At 36.0% G+C, this 19126-nt stretch overlaps 2 protein-coding genes across 3 annotated transcripts in view; one reads left to right on the top strand and one right to left on the bottom strand.

Annotated features, from left to right (window-relative positions):
• The window catches only part of SOX6 (SRY-box transcription factor 6), a 537504-nt gene that overhangs the window by 20553 nt on the left and 497825 nt on the right, over positions 1 to 19126 (top strand). Inside the window, exon 1 of one of the 2 annotated variants that reach the window (XM_061201492.1) lies at positions 7876 to 7909. The exons of the other annotated variant lie outside the window; for it this stretch is intronic. The gene's annotated coding sequence lies outside the window, so the exon portion shown is untranslated. Of the gene's footprint in view, positions 1 to 7875; positions 7910 to 19126 lie in introns of those variants that run through there. 2 annotated transcript variants of the gene reach the window in all.
• The window catches only part of LOC133099896 (heat shock protein HSP 90-beta-like), a 110629-nt gene that overhangs the window by 13324 nt on the left and 78179 nt on the right, over positions 1 to 19126 (bottom strand).

Below are 19126 nucleotides of genomic sequence, written 5' to 3'. Positions count from 1 at the left end.
TACACACTCACAAAAAGAGAAAAAGGAAAAAAAATATATCTATATATAAAAAAAAGTAAGAGAGCAACCAAATCAATAAACAAATCGACCAATGATAATATACTCTAAATACTAAACTAAGATAAACATAAAACCAGAATCAAATTAGATGCAGAAAGCAAACCCCAAGTCTACATTTGCTCCCAAAGTCCACTGCCTCAATTTTGGGATGAGTCGTTGTCTATTCAGTTATTCCACAGATGCAGGATACATCAAGTTGATTGTGGAGATTTAATCCACTGCTCCTGAGGCTGCTGGGAGAAATTTCCCTTTCTCTTCTTTGTTCGCACAGCTCCTGGGGTTCAGCTGTGGATTTGGCCCCACATCTGCGTGTAGGTCGCCTGAGGGCGTCTGTTCTTCACCCAGACAGCACGGGGTTAAAGTAGCAGCTGATTAGGGGGCTCTGGCTCCCTCAGGCCCGGGGGAGGGAGGGGTACAGAATGCAGGGTGAGCTTGCGGTGGCAGAGGCCGGCGTGACGTTGCAACAGGCTGAGGCGCGCCGTGTGTTGTCCCGAGGAAATTGTCCCTGGATCACGGGACCCTGGCAGTGGCGGGCTGCACAGGCTCCCGTGAGGGGCGGTGTGGATAGTGACCTGTGCCTGCACACAGGCTTCTTGGTGGTGGCAGCAGCAGCCTTAGCGTTTCATGTCCGTCTCTGGTGTCCACGCTGATAGCCGTGGCTCACGCCCGTCTCTGGAGCTTGTTTAGGCGGTGCTCTGAATCCCCTCTCCTCGTGCACCTGGAAACAATGGTTTCTTGCCTCTTAGGCAGTCCCAGACTGTTTCCCGGACTCCCTCCCGGCTAGCTGTGGTGCATTAGCCCCCTTCAGGCTGTGTTCACACAGCCAACCCCAGTCCTCTCCTTGGGATCTCACCTCCGAAGCCCGAGCCTCAGCTCCCAGCCCCAACCCGCTCCGGCTGGTGAGCAGGCAAACATCTCGGGCTGGTGAGTGCTGGTCGGCACTGATCCTCTGTGCGGGAATCTCTCCGCTTTGCCCTCTGCACCCCCGTTGCTGCGCTCTCTTCCGTGGCTCCGAAGCTTCCCCCCCCACCACCCGCCGTCTCCACCAGTTAAGGGGCTTCCTAGTGTGTGGAAACTTTTCCTCCTTCACAGCTCCCTCCCAGATGTGCAGGTCCCGTCCCTATTCTTTTGTCTCTGTTTCTTCTTTTTTCTTTTGCCCTACCCAGGTACGTGGGGAGTTTCTTGCCTTTGGGGAAGTCTGGGGTCTTCTGCCAGTGTTCAGTAGGTGTTCTGTAGGAGTTGTTCTACATGTAGATGTATTTCTGATGTATTTGTGGGGAGGATGGTGATCTCCACGTCTTACTCCTCCATCATCTTTAAGGTCTCCCGCTCTTGCTTTTGTTTTATATTTCATGCTTTTTATGTTACATTCAAGAAATTTTTGCAAAACCCAATGTCACTAAGATTTTTTTCTATGCATTCCATTAGAAGTTTTATAGTTTTAGCTTTTAATTTAGATGTATGATTCGTTTTGAGGTAATTTTTGTAATAGGGTGAGGTGAAGTTTGTGGTATATATTTTGGCTTATGGCTGTCCAATTGTTCTAGTGCCATTGTCTGAAAAGATTATCTTTTTCCCCATTAAATTGCCTTGGCACTTTTGTTGAAAATAAGTTGACCATATATATATAGGTTTATTTCTGGAGTCTGTATTCTGTTCCATTGATCTATTTGTCTATTTTTTTATGCCATTATCTTGATTACTTGATTACTGTAGCCTTATATTGATAGAATGAGTTGTGAAATATTACCTTCTATACAATTTTCTGGAAGAATTTGTGTACAGTAGGTATTATTACTTTTTAAATACTTGAAAGGCTTCACTAATGAAACCATCTGGGCTTGGAGTTTTCTTTTGGGGAAGGTTTTTAACTACAAATACAATTTTAAAAAATAGATATAGGGCTATTGAGGTTATCTATTTCATCTAAGTTATGTGGTTTATTTAAGAGCATTTTATCTAAATTTTTTAATCTATTGGCATAGATTTGTTCATAATACATATCTTTTAATATTTGTAGAATATTTATTGATGTCGCCTCTCATTTATGCTATCTGAATGTAAACACATCAAATTTAATATTGCTTTCCTTTTTTCTATTTTATTGATTTCTGCTTTTAGTCTTATTATTTCATTTTTTTCTGCATACTTTGGGTTTATGTTGCCCTTCTTTTTCTAGTTTCTTAAGGTGAAAGCTGAGATCATTGATTTGAGACCCCCTTTTTCAATATAGGTTTTAGTGCTATAAAATTTACTTCTAAGTACTGCTTTAGCTGTGTTCCATAAATTTTAATATGTGGTGTTTACATTTTTATTCAATTCAAAATACTTTCTAATTTCCCTTTTGATTTCTTCTTTGATCCGTGTGTCATTTAGAAGTGTTATTTCCTAATATTTACAGATTTTCAAGATATCTTTCTGTTACTGAATTACTAGTTCTTTTGTTGGTTGGCAAGTTCTATCAATGTAAACTAGGTAAAGTTTGTTGACAGTGCTGTCCAGGTCTTCAATATCCTTACTGATTTTTTTGGTTTACGTGTTCTACCCTTAATTGAGGGAGAGAGATTTTGAGAACTCTGATTAAAATTCTTCCTGAAATTTTATTAGTTTTTCTGTATTTTGAAGCTCTATTAGGTGAATACATGTTTAGGGTCATTATGTCCTCCTACTGAGTTGACACCCTTATCATTGTATAAAAATCCCTTTATCCATAGTAATATTCTTTGCTTTGAAATCTACTTTGTCTGGTAGCCCTGCAGGTTTCTTTTTATTAGTGGTACCGTGGTATATATTTTTCCATCCTTTCACTTTTAAAGTATTGTGTCTTCATTTAAAAGTGGATTTCTTGTAGCCAGCATGCAGTTGAGTCTTGCTTTTTTATCCAGTATGACAATCTCTCCCTTTTTTTTTTTTTAATTTTTATTTACTTATTTATGGCTGTGTTGGGTCTTCGTTTCTGTGCTAGGGCTTTCTCTAGTTGTGGCAAGTGGGGGCGACTCTTCATCGCGGTGCGCGGGCCTCTCACTATCGCGGCCTCTCCTGTTGCGGAGCACAGGCTCCAGACACGCAGGCTCAGTAATTGTGGCTCACGGGCCTAGTTGCTCCGCGGCATGTGGGATCTTCCCAGACCAGAGCTTGAACCCGTGTCCCCTGCATTGGCAGGCAGATTCTCAACCACCGCGCCACCAAGGAAGCCCTCTTCCTTTTAATTTGGGTGTTTAGACCATCTACATTTAATGTGATTATTGACATGGTTGAGTTTAAATATATGATATGCTCTTTGTTTCTTGTTTGTACCATCTGTTCATCATCCTGTTTCCCCTTTTTCTTGTTTTCCTTTGAATTTATTGAGAATTTTTATGATTTCATTTAAAATCCCTTATTGGCTTCTTAATTTTTTTGTTTTAATATATTTTAGTGGTTGCTTTAGTAGTTATAGCAACCCTATACAACTTATCACAGTCTTACTTCAAGTAATATTATCCCACATCACACATGGGATGAGAATCTTACAATAGCATACTTCCATTTCTCCCTCCTAGCCTCTGTGCTATTGTCATACACATTACTTCTACATATGTTAAATGTAAAGATAATTTTTATTATTTTTGCTTTGAATAGTCAATATTTTAAAGATATTTAAAAAATAAAAATAGTCTTTCATATTTACCCACATATTTACCATTTTCAATGTACTTTATTTCTTTGTGTATATTCAGATTTCCATTTGGTAAATTACCTTCTGCTTGAAGGACCTCTTTAATATTTCTTGTAGATTATGTCTGCTGGTGAGATGGTGATACTTCCATCACCTTTTATATTTCTGAAAAATCTTTATTTTGCTAGGTATAGCCTTTTAGATTAACTTTTTGTGGTTCAGTAATTTAAAAAATTGATCCATTGTCTTTTGGCTTGCATTGTTTTCAGAAAGAAGTCTGCCTTAATTTTTATTATGTTTCTCTGTGTATGATGTGTCATTTTCCTCTGGCTGCTTCTAAGATTTTCTCTTTTTACATTGGTTGTAAGCAACATGATTACTATGTGCCTTAGTGTAGTTTTCGTAATGTTTCTTGAGCTTGGGTGTTTTGAGATTCTTGTATCTGTAGGCTTATAGTTTTTGTAACATCTGAAAATTTTTCAGCCATTATTACTTCAGAATTTTTTTTTAAACTCCCATTCTTTGTGGAATCCAATTACACACATATTAGGCAGCTTGAAGTTGTTCTTCAGTTCTCTGATTCTGTTCACATTTTTTCATCTTTTTCCCCCCCATTCTGTTTCATTTTGCATTGTTTCTATTGATAAGCCTTCAAGTTCACTTGTCTTTGTCCTGCAGTGTCAAATCTGCTTTTAATTCCACCCCTGTGATTTTTCATCCCAGACATTGTATTTTTTATCTCTAGAAGTTATAGTTGGGTCTATATTGTATATTTGATATCTCTACTTAGTATGTTCAGTCTATTTTAGTTTCATGAACAAATAGAATGCAACTAATAACTGTTTTAATATCCTTGTCTACTAATTCTATCATCTGTGTCATTTCTGGACAAGTTTCAATTGATTGCTTTTTCTCTTCATAATGAGTGGTATTTTTCTGCTTCTTTGCATGACTGGTGATTTGTTATTAGATGCTAGAAATTGTGTGAATTTTACCTTGTTGAGTGCTGAATCTTTCAGTATTTCTATAAATATTTTTTGATGTTTTTTCTGGTATGTAGTTAAGATACTTGGAAACAGTTTGATCCTTTCAATACTTGCTTTTAAGCACTGTCAGTTGGAACCAGTGCAGCCTATAGTGTAAGGCTAAGTTTCTGCACTGCTGAGGCAATACTCTTCTGAGTATTCTGTCCAGTGCCCCTGGCATTGTGAAGTTTTACACTTTGATGATGGGAAATTGAATTATTCCTGGATTTGTGTGAGCTCTGGGGATTGATTTCTCTGCTGCTTTTAGGTATATCTTTCCCTAACTTTGGTTAGTTTCCTCACATATGTGTGCTTATCAGTAATTGTGAGGGATTCTCTGCAGACCTCTGGAAGTTTATGTGCAGGTCTTTCTCCTCTGTTACTTTGCCCTACCAACTATATCCACCTTGGCCTCCCTAGACTCCCTAGGGAGTCCCTAGCTTCGTCTTCTTAACTCAGTGAGGCCATTAGGATTTGCCTCTGTACACTGCAGTTGGTAATTTCTTTCTTGAGGCAGTAAGCTGGGACAACTGTAGAGATGACCTCATTTGTTTTTCCTTTCTCAGGAATCACTTCTTCATTGCTTGATGTCCAGTTTCTGAAAACTGTTGTTTTTATATATTTCATCCAGTTTTTTTTTAGTTGTTTAACCCAAGAAGAATCCAGTCCCTGTTAGTCCGCCCTGGTCAGGAACAGAAATGTCTACATATGTGAAGAAAATATATGATATATATTAAACATGCAGTATATTGAGTGCTTCACACATAGAAAGTATTCAATAATCAGTCACTATTGCTATTTCTCCACCTGCATCCTGTTCAATAATGAAGCTTTATTTTATATACCACCTTCCATATGAAGGCTTCCAGATGAATTATTACTCTTTATTCTTTGTACTCACATCACTTTTTTTTACATACTTTCATGATGACATGGATCTACATTATAAATTTTGGTTTACTTGTTTGTATTTTGTGGTAGATTGTGAGCTCTTAGATAAATAAGATCTATCTTGTTTATCTATCATTTGTTTCCAGCATATAGTAAATGCTTAGATCTTTGTTGCATAAACGAATAGTCGAGAGTATCTCACACCTTTTATGAAATATTCAAGAGTAGAATTTTTGATTGGGAAGGAAAGAGAGATGGTTTAGTGGATGAGAACATTTGAGCAGAATGAAAGTGTAGAGGAGTTCCAGAGAGCAGCATGAGAGCAAAAGGTGGTTGGTTGAGGTTGATAATATATAATAATGATAATGATAATGACAATCGTACTAGTAAATACTACTACTACTACTTCTAAAGTTATTGTGAAGCTGAGAGAGGATAGAGGAGTATAGAATGGAGACTAGGAAAGACTTATTGTAGTTTGTCAATGCAACCATTTTGTGATACCTTCAGCACCTTGCTGAATATAGATGGTAATGTTGGTAACATTTCATAAATGTATATTGTGTGAATCAGTGTAACTTGAATTGTTGTAATAGAGGCTTTTAAACAAAGTGCTGAGAGAACACAGTATACTTTTTGGAGTATACTTGTGAACCTTGGAAGGAAGTGATAGGGATGGATTAACTGAGAAGAAGCAGAAAGAAATTCTAGATAGTGGAGAATAGCATAAACACAAAAAATACTATAGGCGATAAATAAGCATAATATAACAGAAAGAACAAATGGACCTTGGAGCTGGGTTCAGTAGGGCTTCACTTTTATCTCTGTCACTGGTGTAACTCTGGAAAATTACCTAGCCTGTCTGAGACTCAATTCCCTCATCTGTAAAATGGGTGTGGTTGTTGGGAAGATTATATAATGCATAGAGTAAATTTATTTTATGTTGCAGATAGTGGGTCCAATAACTATTAGTTTCTTCTTTTTAGACATTCTATATCTTCTGATGAGGAAAGAAAAATGCTTCAAGAAGGACTTTGTGACCCCTCATCACTTTGTATAAGAGCCCAGGTATAATATATAATTTATGAGTATAACTAATGTTCCCATTTATTTCCTATTAATAAATGAGGATTTATGGCAAATGAGGATTGCATTGCATTTTTGTGGTCTAATACTAAGACCTAAGTAACTTTAACACCCAGTTTCTTTACATCTTCTAGTTTTAACTTATGTTTATAACTATTAGGATTATTGGCTAAACTTTACATACAAATGAAACAATTTTACTACCACAATTCAATATTTTTCAGAAATGTTTCTATTTATAGGGAATATATCTACTGAATGAAAGATTGGAAAGATGAGTGTCAGAAATCCTAAAATTTTTCAAGTCTGGAAACTACTTGTATTCTTTTAAATTATTTGTTTTATGAATAAAATCAGTTTTGATATTAATTTACCATCATGGAAATCATATAATACAAGGTACAGAGTAAAGTTTAGAAACTTTTGACTTTTAAAAAGTAATCATACTTTAAATTTCCAATTGGTTTATAAAAAAACATTGTTAATGTGCACTTACAAAAATATTTTGGATACATGGAGATTTTAAAAGGAGTTCTAGCATAACTAAAACAGAGTAATCTTTTATTTTTTTCACTGAAGGAAAAATTCAGGACTCTTCCAGTTAAGTAACTCTGTCCTTGGTTTAGAGAACTGAAGAATTTGCATAGTCAATAGAATAAAAATTGATAAGCCATAGCAGTTTTGGAGCCAATTTTCAATACTGTTTTTGGTTCTTGAATACTTGCATTGACATGTACAACTCATAGGTATACTGCATAATGCTGCTGATCCTGCCAAGTGAAGAACCACCTTTAGTCATCTACCTAGTATCTCAACTGCTGGGTGCTGAGTTGGCAAGGATCTGGCATGTGGTAGCACCTGACTTCATCTGCTGTCTTCACTATAGACTGGTTCTTTGCATTTATGAATCTTAGTCTGGCCTTGATGACAGTTTGCTTGGTTGAAAGTCACCTTATTTTTAGTTTAAGACGTGTTGCCTCCATGATACTTGTAAACATGTTGAGAGGCTGAGTTTTGATGAATCTCACAAAACTCCTCAACAGGGCATGAACTGAAACCAAGGAGCTGACAATATTAATAATTCAGCATTTGGCAGTATTGTGGATATTAATGCATTCATAGTTCATCTTGACAAACCTGGGCCCAATCACATGCGGAAATGAGTTTAGTCATCTAATTTTAGTTTCTGGTGAGTATTTTTATACTTTTCTTTCAAACTATAGATGAAATGAAGAAAATATTAGTCACTTCTTAGAAATGCAAGGTTCATAGCCCACATGACTATGTGTTGTGAAATAAAAAACGCTTTACAATAAATTACCATCTTGATTTAATGAAATAATGCATAAGAATTCTTATAGTGCATTATGGCTGATTTGTGATATTTTAAATTGCCCATTTATTCATAATTTCAGAGTGAAGTACCTGTTTTGGTATTTCAGCTAAACATGTAACTCTTAACTTTAAATAACCAGTAAATTTACGTAATCTATGCAGGTATACTATATAAAGCATTTATCATAAAATTTAAAACATGCTAATAGTAATACATGTAATAGCTAAGTATATTCAGTATTTAGGACTTAAAGTTATTTTACAAATATTGCTTTCATGGGGAAATAAATGTGTCTTCTTGTAATCTTCTTGTAATAAAATGCCACAGGAGTGACACAATTTTATTTAATTATTAGTAACTCCAGGGTACACCGCATAATATGTGGGGCCTAGAAATAATACGGCAATGACTGAAGTGGAAAGATCTTGCTCCTTAAAATTTGGTGGCTTGTTGAGCTGTCTGAATCATCTATGTCCTTCTCACACATACCCAAATACATTTTATGATCACAAAAGAATTATTTTTAGATCTCTAAACTAGCCTCTTTCAGGCTAATATAACCACTTTGTTGTAAGATTTCTTCTTTTAAAGGGTATAAATGAAGAATTTAAATTTTCATGTGAAGAAAAAGGATATTATTTGGTCCTTGAAGTATTTGGGTCCATATTTCTACCTAGAAATCCTAACTACTATAGTCAAGTTGAACTACAAGGGGTAAAAGCTTATAAATTAAGCTTTTTTTTTAAAAGGGCCGTTTATTTATTTATTTATTTATTTTTATTTTACTTTTGGCTGCGTTGGGTCTTTGTTGCTATTTGGTGAAACACATTGACTTAAAACTGGAAGGAAATAAATCAAATGGGCACTATTTTGTTTTGGATGCTTATAAGCTTTTAATAAATTTCAATATAGTCAGGCTTATGTCTCAATATTATATTTTCATTCACATCTTCAAATGGGCAATTATGTCCACATGATAAATATGTGGGGTAAATGATGGTAATTTGCCACCTGTGTCATGAAGCAGCTCCTTTTCATCCTTATGTAAAAATTTCCATAGTTTTCTTGGGAATTCTTTAGAGTATAAAAAATCTGAATTAAAAGGAAAAAGTTTTACACTATAAAAATCTCACTCTTGCCAAGAAATGAATTATACATAAGGTCTGAAAATAAGTAGAGTAGAAAAGAAGTAGAAATATATTTTAGACAGCAGATTGGATCCATTCAAAGAATTTGCAGGAATGCTTTCATTTTGCTATGGTAGTAATAAATGGTATTGTGCTACAAACTTTGTGATAAAAATGGAATAGGTTTTAAACCAAAAGCTTGTTTGGTAACTTTGGCTCAATTTCTTGCCACTTCTGTATCCCTTGCAAAGGAGAATGCACTACATCTTTGTGAACAACCTGAATTTCTCTTGCCCTGGAAAACCATACAGTCCAACTTGGCTTTTGACACAGTCTAAACTACTCCGATTAGGTAAAGCTGATCTTAAGAGAAAAATTGGATACTCAGCAAACCCCAGCAGATATTTTGACACAATCTTGGAGCTGATAAGTCATCATAAATTTAAATATTACCTTTCCTAGCACAGAAACCTCACTAATAAATGGTTTTGAATATTTTATGAATGACTGAGCACCCTACTTTGCTAATAAGTCCTCTGGAAAGCTATGACTTTTTGGGGATGGTTTTACTTCTGGAGGAAGGAGTGTTGAAGAGAAGGTACTGATGAGGTGTCATATAATTTTACAAGTTGCATAACTGCTTTTAACTACAAAACTATCTCTGATTAAAATAACAATTGAGCTTGTAATTTTTTCTGAACAGCTGCTGCTACAGGGGGTCATCACCTTGGAGAGCTCGAAAATAATCGTACTCTTGGTACATGAGTTATGTAGTCTTGTGTTTTACAGCAAAGCACAAAGTTTAAAGCCTATAGAAGAATGTTATTTGAAAGCTGTCAAACCATGTTAAAAAAGACTGCATCGTCAAAAGGCCCTGGCGGCCACGATTCTGCATGTAGCCTTGTCTTATTCATTACAAAATGCATGTTTATAAAGTTCCACAGAGCATCCAATTCCCAGTTCACTTATATCAGCAAGACTTAACTTGCTCATTAATCTAAATTCTTTTGCAACTTTAATCTACATGTTTAATTAATCATAAAATGAGGCGGTAAGTAATTTCAGCAATGTGTGGCTTGTTATCAGATGCATTTAATCACTCTTCTGTGAGCTCATTTGGAAACACCTGAAGATGTCGAGTGCAGTCTGAATAAGCATAAATTATTCTTTGTCAGTGTACTTCACTCAACTAATAAGACATTAATTTAAAAGGCACTGTTTGTCATTTTTAGATCTTTACCAATATTTTTAGCTTAGCAATATAGCTCTAACTGTATATATGATTCACAACTAGTGCCCGACATAGGAAAGGGTAAGAGTTTAATTCATTTTTCTTATTTACATGTAATTATGTCATGTAATCTTAGTTTTTAATGAGGATTAACCATCTTGTAAGTATTCATATGTTTTTGGAATAAGGTACTAGTGAATTATAGTTGGAAAAATTATTTGTTGGTACAAAGGCTTGTGATTTCTTGTTGTTGCCTAGGTTAGGTCTGATAAGACATGAGGTTTGGGAGAGCGCTTTGATTTGAGGATACAGGTATTGCATAGAGATTATATGATGCAGATGTTAACCTTAAAAAAATTCAAGTAAAACAATTATATTCAGCTATCCCACTTAATAACATATGTAATCCTTACATAGGACCAGGTAGCCTAAGATAATGACAGTCCCATTTTTTCCCCCTAGTGTCTTAAGAGTATTGCACAGTTGATGACAGCATTTTTTTAAAAAAGACAAGAAACAAGAACAATAAAAGCAAAAACTCATTCATAGCTTCAGAGCAAAAAAATATTCATGAGGGCTGAATGAGTTATATATCTCAATGCTGACATCGAGATATATTTTTATAGGAATAAAAATTGCATTTTATAGGATGGCATCACCTGTCCTGTTCATGCCATGAAAGCAGTGACACATGGTAAGAATAATTATCTCAGTGGAAACAAATTTATTTACCCGCCGTGGAACATCCCTGTTTATCTTACGAACTTATCTCACTCATATGCTATCTATGGATTGTCAGCAGTGAGCCAGAGGGGATGATTCCTGAAAAGGGAATATTGGTTTGAGCTGAAATACAGCCATATTCTCCATTTTTATTTGATGTGCACATCTCCTGGGTTTCTTCCCTTTCTTCAGGGATCCTTTACACTTAGCTAACGGTTATTTATATGTCCATTTCTTGCCTTATGCCTTATCACTGTGTAAGAGTTCTCCTTCCTGTTTTCCTTTCTAAGGGAAAACAAAATCCCAGGAAATCTCATTTGTACTGTTCAAGTCATATAGGCCATCGCAGCACATTGCAATGAAATGCCACTTACCCTTATTTCACTTAAAGCACTATAAATTGTTTTCTTAGAACCACTGATGAAAACTTCAAATCTTCTTTAGAGTCATTCTTGAGAAACAATATTTCATTTGAACTTAACTTTCTTGGTAAGAATACTTTTCTCATTCCTGTAAAATCTTAGTGGATAGACATATACAGTCTAATATGAAGGCTTGCTGTCAGTTTTTCTTGATAAGAAACCTCAAACTTCCCTAACTCCCCTTCCCTTGGCAAAACCTGAGATAATTTTTTCCAGACAGATTTATTTTCTAACTTGTTGTTGTGGTGCAGAGAAAGAACACAGTGTTCCCCCCTCTCATCCCAACTGATGTGCAAGAGGCCTGCCCTATTGTCCTGTTAAGTTCCTCTACACAAATACAATGATTTATTTTATAAAATGCTATATATTAACTGCAGCTATTTGTCTGTATTATGTACTTCAAGAGGAAAATGATAAATTCAGTTCCATGCAGCTCTATACCCTCAGATGTTTGGATATATGCTGATGCAGATATATCTATATATATCTATATATATCTATATATATCTATATATATGTATATGTATATATATACACATTCACAATGTTACCCAAAACACACATACACTGACACTTTTGCCCAGTCACAAACAACAAGGACATACCACTTAAACATGCTTCTTCAATGGAGACCTCACAGTTGTTTAGAATGCACAGTACCCAGAATGAGGAACTACTCCAGTGGGTGCAACTGAATGAGTGGATCTTCCATATCCAGCTGAACTGACAGAGATGTTTAGCAAGGCTCTGATTTTAATGCACAACTTCTGTGGCTGAAGGACAGCATGCTGGTAAAGAAAGTGATTACTGGTGGCAGAGAGGGGTGGGTGAAGAATGAGTTAGGAGCTTGTGCATTGTGGTGTCCACTAGCAGTGTGCTCAGGGGGAGGGTTTGGAAGTCCTGAGTCATCAAAGTCTTCAGCTGCAGTGGGACTTCAGGCTCAGCAGATGAATGAGAATGTCACAGTGCAGTTGGTTACAGGCAATACTTCTGACTTCATACTGCAAGTCTCAATATCTTATTTATGTTAAATGTAAGAGAGCAATGATGTATTCAGTTATGCTTTGTGCTACCTCAGGAGAAAGCCTAATATCTCCCTCTCTCCTCCCTCCCCCCAGTTTCTTAAACAAATAAAATTCCATTCTAATTTTTACCAAAAAATCCATGTGTTATTTCCTATAAACACTTACATAATTTATGCCCACCCATCTTTCCTTTGAATCCAGGTTTTGTCTGTGAACATTGCTTGCATTTTTATAGCAGGCTCGTTTTTCTTACTCATTTGAAATTGGCTTTTACTAGAAGATCATTTAGGCATATCAGTACAATACATTTGGTGGCTTTATAAGAAGTTCTGATGCTAGATGTTCAAAGCTCTGCTCAGATGACATTTTTATGGATCCATACAGCCTTGCTCATATATGAAAAGAAGGTATTGAGTTATACAGATGATTAAGTTATTTCTCTCAAATTTTTATGAGAATGGGTTGACTTGAAGTTGTGTTACTTTCCTAGTGCCCTCAGCTTAGAAACTTTGTGTATTTTTTTAGGCAGCATCTGCATCACTTATATTCAGGAGAGCATAATAATACATACAGTTTTAGAAACTGTCTGTATTTTCCCCATTACCCATAATTCATAGGATTGGCATGATTACAGCTCTTGTTGTCATCATATTAACAATGTGTTATAGCCACTAATAATCATTTTTCATGCATACTTCCAAGTACTGTATTTGAAAATCCCAGACTTCATATATAGTAAATGAGGAAGTAATTTATAACTTTCACATTGAATTCTTGCTTTTTCAAATTTGTGCTTACCCTTTTGTAAAGCATATGACCTACTTAAAAAAGGCTAATAGTCAGTTACCTGTTTTTTATTATTTTTAAATCTATATCACAAAAAGACTTCTTTGAAGTATACACAAGGATGTATTTGTAGGCAATTTCCAACTAATGGGAGAAGTTCAGGAAGTTTGTTGTTTGGAATTTGGAATGGATATTTTTATAGAAAATATGTTATAGATGGTGATTTGATTACTTGTGCAACCTACTGAAACCCATTTAACCTTATAATATGGCTGAATTATACTATTGAGAGTGCTATAGTAGCTAACTACTGCCTGTTGAGTGGTTTTGGTATGAAATCTCATTTTGAAATCTAACCTCAATAACATTTCTTTGACCAATTTTTGATGGTGGGATTTGACATTTCCTACTTCCGCTCTGCCAGTGCCCAACAGTGGAAATGAAACACTCCTTGAAACAGAATTTGGGAGGACTTCCTGTTGTCCCTAGCTATGGAAAGAAAGTAACTGGGTATTCTGGCTGAAGTAAGAGGGAATGGATGGCCCTGGCATGAAGATGTATATCTGTTTACAAATAAAGGGCATCCTACTGGAGGTTTATATATTTTGAGAATGAAGAAGGAGCATTTCCTAATTTTACACTGATGAACCAAAAGGGTGGAGAAGATCAATACTTCTGCTCATTCACTATGCTTTACAGTATATTCCAAGTATTTTCATTGTATATCTTCTACTTTCTCCCCCACCCCACTCCCATAATTTTGGCTTTTGGTTTTTAAATGGTAGCACTGGTGATAGTAGTTCAGTTTCTAATATCAGAACAGTTTTGGAATGTATTATTAATTAGGTTTATATAAGATGAAGTGATATATGCATATAGGAAGCAGCTGAGGTTGACTCAAAATTAAATACAGGTGGCTCTCCTTATCCGAGGATTCTGCATCCACAGATTCAACCAACTGGAGATCGAAAATATTTGGAAAAAGAAATTCCAAAAAGTTCCAAAAAGCAACACCTGAATTTGCCATGCACTGGCAACTGTTTACATAACATTACTGTTTAACTACATTATGTCCTTTGAGAGTATCCGAAGAAAGTCATATGAAAGTGCAAATAGATAATGGAAAGTTTATTTGGTCACATGTAAAACATCATCTTGAATCTCAGCAGTTGAACTATATTCATCCCTTTACTTCAGATCTGGCAAACTATATGTATTTTTTGATTGCCAAGGGGAAAGTGTGAAAAAAGGAGAGTAGTGGGGAGAAAATGAGAGAAGTGGTATTTTAAAAGGCTCTAAAGATTTAAGTTGTCAGAGAAAACAGTTTGATGAATTATGGGTAAAATAGAATTTAGTTTCCCAAAGAAATACATGGCTCAAAGTGTAGGGGGAAAGTGCTTGGCAATACAAACCATGTATTTTTCTTAACCTGGGAAGTTTAAAAAAGAAGACACATTTGGCAAAGTGAAAACTCAGCTGACTTCATGCCTACTAAGTGAAAAATCTGATTCTTTATCATCCAAGCACATAGTTGGGTAACTCACAAACAGAGCTACCCAGTGTATAGGTTGCAATGGCAAGAAGCCAACAGTGAAATCAAACTCATAAGCACCCTATAGAAAACCCCTCAAATTACTGCTGTGCTGTTGCCAGCTGTATTGCCAGAGAACAAGAGCTGTACAGATTTCTATGGAATGACTGGGTTACTTAACACCGCTTGATTGGCTCTGTTCCTGCCCCTGTTCTCTTTGGCTGACAGCTGACCACCATACTGGTTTGGTTTGAAATAAGACTGAAGTGAACACAACCACTTATATGCACCTTCCTCTTGAACACTTCTCTCCCTTCCTGCCACCCAAAACCCACACATACCCTATATATCTTGCAAAAGGAGAGGTAAATATTACTGAGTTTATTTAAGTAAAGTGTACTGGGTGGCAGTATGCTGTCCAGTTATTCTACAAATCCATCAGATTTTTAGGAGAAGAGTCATTTCCTCGATCTTTTATTTGTAAGTGCCTGAATTTATTGAATGTGAAAAATATCTTAAATCCTTTAATTTTACTAACTTTTTTTCATTTTACATCATTGCATGCTTCATGATTCTAGAGCTAGACTGGTTATCCAGAAGCCATATAATCTTACCCTCTTGCCCTTGGCTAATCTCTGATAGGTAGCTACTTCTGTCTATAGTATTTCAAATAAGAAGATATCACAAGATACCCAGAAGGGCACTAGATGGCTTCATTTGCTACACTGCATGAATTAGAGAAACCTTTGAATGAGCAAGGTGGTTGGCTGGCCCTTTTCCTGTTATACAAAAGCTCATGGATTCACATGTCCTAGTTTCCATTAAGTTAGCAGGCTTTTAAACTTTTTTGACTGTGATTCAGAGTAAGAAGTGAATTTCTAATCTGACCCAGTATGCAATCTAATATAACCAAAGTAAAAAGTTTACATGAACAATACTTATCCTTAATATGTGCAATGTGTTTTATTTTCTCTTTTCTTCCCTATCCTTGCCTCTTTTTCTGTTGCTTCCTCTCTCCTCAGTTCCCTTCTCTCCTTTTTAATAAAAAATGCTGATTCGTACTCAGAAAATTGACTTTATCACTCATTCAATCCATAGTTTGAAAAATATTGCATTAAAGTAAGCACTTTTAAAAAAAGTCTTGATCTGCATGTTCTTTGGTCTAAGTTTTTTTTTTTTAATTGAAGCATAGTTGATGTACAGGTCTACCATTGTAGACCTGCGTCTTCACCTGAGTCTCCTACACAAGATACTAATTCCATTGCCTGTTTATCATTAGAAAGATAAATTTTGTATTCCACTAGTGACATATATAGCCTGTTAATAACACCATGTTCTAAGTGCTTAATTGTGCCAGATGTTGTGTTAATGCTTTATATATATTTGCCATGAGAATTTTATTATTTAATCATCCTCATTACCCTGTGAGGTAGAAACTGTTATTACACCCATTTTTATAGTTGATGAAATTGAGACTCAGAGTGTTCTATCAACTTTCTTGAGTAACAGAAAATGATAGAGGTTGATTTCAAATTTGAGATTGTTTGTCTTCATGACCATGCTTTTTCCCTCAACTCTAATACGTTCTTAATTTTAGCTCTAAAAAAATTAAGTACTTTTGTGAAGAGTATATATATCATAAAGAAAAGCAGACTTGTGATGATGGTCACCACATATTTTTAGTAATGTAAATTGAAACTTCTTGATAAAATAATTTTCACTCTGTAAAGAAAAATAGAAAGGACAGACGAAAGAAAAAAAGCGCACCTCTCCAGAGCCATGGATATAAAAACTTGCTGTTCTATTTAAATCTTATATAATTGAATCTTGTAAAAGTCTTCTTTTTAAGGAAAAAAGAAATAGATATACATGGAATTACATCTTATGCTACAGGCCAGGATATTTTAGCAAGCCAGAGGAACTCAAACACGAATGAAGAGTGGAATTTTCCTTTCGTTTTCTATAATAACTATGTTTGTTGGACAGAAAAACGGAGGAAAAAATGACCATCGTGCCTGGTTTTGAAGAAAAACTTGTTTATATGTGTAATACATTGGATAAATTGTTTGGGATCACTTTGACTATGCAGAAATGTGACCATTGAAATTCTTAAGCAAGGTGTGGGGCCATCGGTTCCATGAAGCTAATTAAGTCAAATAAGAATTAGTATTTGTGAAGACAATTGACTTACCTCATTTTTTCAATCTCTGTGAAAGGGGAAATATTTTAGAAAAAAAATAATGGGTACAGTTGGCTTTTATGACCTTTTCTTCCCTGTCCCCAACCCCTGCCACATTCCTAGGTTTAGTACTAGACAGTTTCCCTCTTTCCTCCATTCTCTCTTTCTCTTCTCTGCTATCTTCCTTCTCTTCTCCTCTTCTGTGACTTTCCTCTCTGTCCCTGCTACTCTCCTCTCTATCTTCTCATCTCCTCTGCCCCTTCTTTCATTTTTCATTCTTACATACAATCCTTATAATCTCCATTATCACCTTCATTCTCTTAGATTCGTGAATCTTCTAGGTAAGGTGCAAATGGACCTTGTTTCTGTTTATTAACGTGATAATCTAGAAAAATAACATCCTTTCTACCTACTTGCGTCTCTCTCTTTCTCCCATAAACCAAACATACACTTTCAGAAGAAATCTTTTGTCTTATTTTTGGAAACTGTTGAAATGTTGCTTCCTACTTTGTATCTTCTTGGGAGTAAGATGTGTCTATGGTCATTGTATGACCATTAAAGAGAAAATCAAAGATTCCATACTAAAAATTGGCATTGACCCAGATACTTCTGCCACACTAACTAAAAATGAACCTTTGCAGACACACTTTTATACAAGGAGATGGACTTGTTCAATATGTAATTGCTATGTGATGCTATCCCAGAGGAGAATTTGAAAGCAGGCAGGTGTGCTAGATCTAAGCCTCATTGAACTCAAGGTCAGGAGTCTAAAACTAGCCTCCTCAAGGGTACTCAGACAAAGTGGAATAAGAGGAACTTGGATTCAAAGATACTACAACAAAAACATTCTTTGAAGTCCAGAGGAAGTTAAGAAGGAGTACTTTCAGTGATGGTAGAGTGTAATAAGAGCATGATCGGTAATAGATACATGATTGAGATATGTTGATAAAACTCTAAAATACTGCTGTGAGTATACAGATTTGGTTTGTGAATGAAGATGTAAAAACACTCACAGACACTGGCTGCAACCGTGTTGGGCAAACACACAAATATACAAATCATGGGGTAATTTTGAGTGTGTTGGTAGAGTGAGATGCAGAACAAGAAGTAAAGCATATATATATTCAGATAAGATCTGAGACAAAGGAGAGCAACAATTCACTATTAGTTGGGTCAGAATTTTCAGAGTTGGTGGATTGTATGTTACAGTTTCTCTGATTTATTGAATCTAAAGTAATAGGTAAAATGTTACTCTTGTATTGTCTTGTTTATATATTTTAATTTGAATCTTTAGGTAGAATCCAAGCTTATATATCTTTAGACATGGATTCTATTCTTGATTCAGGATTCTTCTGGACCTTAGGATCATGTAAATGCTGTCAAGATATCACCTCCCTAAAGCACCGCTGGTCAAGTATCTTTTAAATTAACTAAAATAAATGGATTTTTATGATGGGGCAGATGCAGCAAATATGAATTTGATTACTATGTGTAAGTTAACTTTGTCTTATTCTATGCTTTGGGCTTTGAATCTAACCTTGGTCAGTCTCCTTGGTCAGAAGGAGGAATTGGCAGAGAGAAAGTGGACACATTACTAGCAATCTCTACTTTTACTTAAGCAGACTTCAGCCCTACTCTTTATCACTCTTAATTTCATTGTTTGTCCATTCACCTATTTCTAACAAAGATACATACTTCACTTTTTTACTATCTTTAACTTCTTATTAAATAGTTCCATTAAATATCTGCAGAGTGGGGCTTCCCTGGTGGCGCAGTTGTTGAGAATCCTCCTGCCAGTGCAGGGGACACGGATTCGAGCCCTGGTCCAGGAAGATCCCACATGCTGCGGAGCAACTAAGCCCGTGTGCCACAACTACTGAGCCTGCGCTCTAGAGCCCGCGAGCCACAACTACTGAAGCCCGTGTGCCACAACTACTGAGCCTGTGCTCTAGAGCCCGTGCTCCGCAACAAGAGAAGCCACCGCAATGAGAAACCCGTGCACTGAAACGAAGAGTAGCCCCTGCTCGCCGCAACTAGAGAAAGCCC

This window comes from Eubalaena glacialis, chromosome 10, assembly GCF_028564815.1.
Source record: "Eubalaena glacialis isolate mEubGla1 chromosome 10, mEubGla1.1.hap2.+ XY, whole genome shotgun sequence".
NCBI classification, from domain to species: Eukaryota; Metazoa; Chordata; class Mammalia; order Artiodactyla; family Balaenidae; genus Eubalaena; species Eubalaena glacialis.
Note: the sequence above shows the minus strand (reverse complement) of the source record. Positions and strands in the feature narration are given on the sequence as shown.